Source organism: Pipistrellus kuhlii, unplaced genomic scaffold (assembly GCF_014108245.1).
Source record: "Pipistrellus kuhlii isolate mPipKuh1 unplaced genomic scaffold, mPipKuh1.p scaffold_m20_p_12, whole genome shotgun sequence".
Lineage (NCBI taxonomy): Eukaryota > Metazoa > Chordata > Mammalia > Chiroptera > Vespertilionidae > Pipistrellus > Pipistrellus kuhlii.
In genome coordinates this window covers 43,592,060-43,594,529 of record NW_023425427.1, presented here as the reverse complement: position 1 = coordinate 43,594,529, position 2,470 = coordinate 43,592,060, and the positions used below count along the sequence as shown (strand labels likewise).

The following is a 2,470-nucleotide window of genomic DNA, read 5'->3' as shown; positions in this document are numbered from 1 at the left end:
CTGTATGCGATGGACAGGAGGCGCGCAGAGGACTTTCAGGGCGGCCCTATAGCCTCCGGGGCGACAGCGGCTTGGGAGAGGGTGCGCCTACAGCCCTTTGGGTGTCCAGGGAGCTAACCCTGCAAACCTTGGCCTGTCCCGAAGCCCCGAAAGCCTCTGGCCACCTTCTCCAGCTCCGGGAGAAAGGCCGAGAGGGGTCAGGAGGGTACGGTGGCTCCAGCGGTCCAAATCCCGCTGTTGTCTCAGGTACCTGTCCTCTGCGCCCTGCAGGACAGCCTCGGTGCCCGGGCAGAGGAGGCTGTGGAGAGGGCAGGGGTGAGGAGAATGCTTCTGACTCTGGGTCCCAATGAAACCACTGTCAAGAGCCTTTCCAGCTGAAACCGGTTTGGCTCAGTGTTGGCTTGCAGACTGAAAGGTCCCGGGTTTGATTCCGGTCAACGACATGTATCTTGGTTGCAGGCACATCCCCAGTGTGGGGTATGCAAGAGGCAGCTGATCGATGTTTCTCTCTCATCTATGTTTCTAGCTTTCTATCCCTCTCTCTTCCTCTCTGTAAAAACTGAATAAAATATATTTTTTTTAAAAAGAGAGAGAGAGAGAGCCTTTTCAGGGCCCAACCGCTGCAGCAGCCAGCTCTCTGCTCCTCTCTGCTCTGCTGGCTCTCGCTCTCTGCACCCCGCCGCCCTCCCAGGTCGCCAGGGAAGAAGAGATCGCCGCCCTGGTCATCCACAATGGCTCCAGCACATGCAAGGCTGGCTTTGATGGGGATGACACCCCCTCGTTCCCGCCCCCCATGTTCCCGTCCATCCTAGGGCGCCCCGGCACCAGGGCATCATGGTGGGTATGGGGCAGGAGGACAGCTACGTGGCGACGAGGCCCAGAGCAACTCGGCATCCTGACCCTCCAGTACCCCATCAAGCTCGGCATCGTCACCCACTGGGACGCGTGGAGAAGACCTGGCATCACACCTTCCACAGCGAACTGCGTGAGGATCCCGAGGAGCACCCGGGACTGCTGACCGAGGCCCCTCTGACCCCCAAGGCCGAACGTGAGAAGATGCCCCAGATCCTGTTCAAGACCTTCACCACCCCCGCCGTGTGCGTGGCCATCCAGGCCGGGCTGTCTGTCCCTGTGCGCCCCCGGCCGCACCACGGGCTTCGTCATAGACTCTGGGGACGGGGTCATGCCCTCCCCGGTGCCCTCCTGCGTCTGGACCGGAGGGCCGGGACCTGACCGACTACCTCATGGAGATGCTCACGGAGCGGGGCTGCAGCCTCAACACCACGGCGGAGCGGGAAATCGTGCGTGACGTCAAGGAGAAGCTGTGCTCCGTCGCCCTGGACTGGGAGCGGGAGGCGGCCACGGCTGCGTCCTCCTCCTCCCTGGAGAAGAGCCAGGAGCTGCTCGATGGGCAGGTGATCACCATCGGCAACGAGCGGATCTGGTGTCCAGAGGCGCTCCTGCAGCCCTCCTTCCTGGGCACGGCCTCCTGTGGCTCCAGGAGACCACCCTCAGCTCCATCAGGAGGTGAGACGTGGACATCCGGACGGACCTCCACGCCTGCACGGTGCTGTCTGGCGGGACCTCATGTACCGGGCATCGCGGACAGGATGCAGAGGGAGATCACATGAGATCACCGCCCTGGCCCCCAGCACGATGAAGATCGAAATCATCGCCCCCCGGAGCGCAAGTGCTCGGTGTGGACGGGCTGCCCCATCCCGGCCTCGGTGTCCTCCTTCCAGCAAAGGGAGGGGTGAGGACAGGAGCGCCACGAGTCGGGCCTCTCCATCGTCCACCGCGAAGGCTTCTCGGCGGACTGCGGGCAGATGCATAGGGTTTGCTGCGTGAGTGGGTGAGTCTCCGTGTACCCTGGCAAAGGCACGCCTTATGCCGGCCGGAACTGGAATTTGTCCTTGAAGCCTGGATCTGAGCTCAGCACTGGATTGTAGGCCTGGTTGCTGATGTTGGCCTGTATTCATGTTACCTATTCCCTTGGTACATGTTTAATGCCCTGTACACGTATCGGTCACTTGGTGGCAGAGACGAGGACATGTTTCTGCAGAAGAAGCCTAGTGGCCCTGGGAAACTGCAGGGCCTCGTGTGTGCAGGGCACTGGCCTGTGGGAGCTGCCCCTTCCAGGTGCTCAGGAGTTTGGCCCGGCCCTGCACCCTGCCCCCTGCCCCCTGCACCCTTACCATTCTGCCCTGCCATCCCACCAGGTAGGGATGGGAGGGGCCGAGCGTTGGAGCCCACTTTCCTTTCTTAGTTGATATTCCTGCCAGAACACCTGGGCTATTACTTGCCTTGAGTTGGAAAACAGTTTGCATTTCCACCTGTAAATCTTCGTCCTTTTAATTTATGTAAGGTTTCTGTACGCGATTCTTAAAGAAATGACAAATTTTTGTTTTCTACTGTCACATGAGAACATTAGGCCCCAGAAGCACGTCATTGTGAGGAAAATAAAAGTGCT

At 60.1% G+C, this 2,470-nt stretch overlaps 1 pseudogene; it reads left to right on the top strand.

The window, feature by feature from the left end:
- The first annotated feature begins 606 nt into the window (after positions 1–606).
- Positions 607–2,016, top strand: LOC118716596 (annotated as a pseudogene).
- Positions 2,017–2,470: the final 454 nt, after the last annotated feature.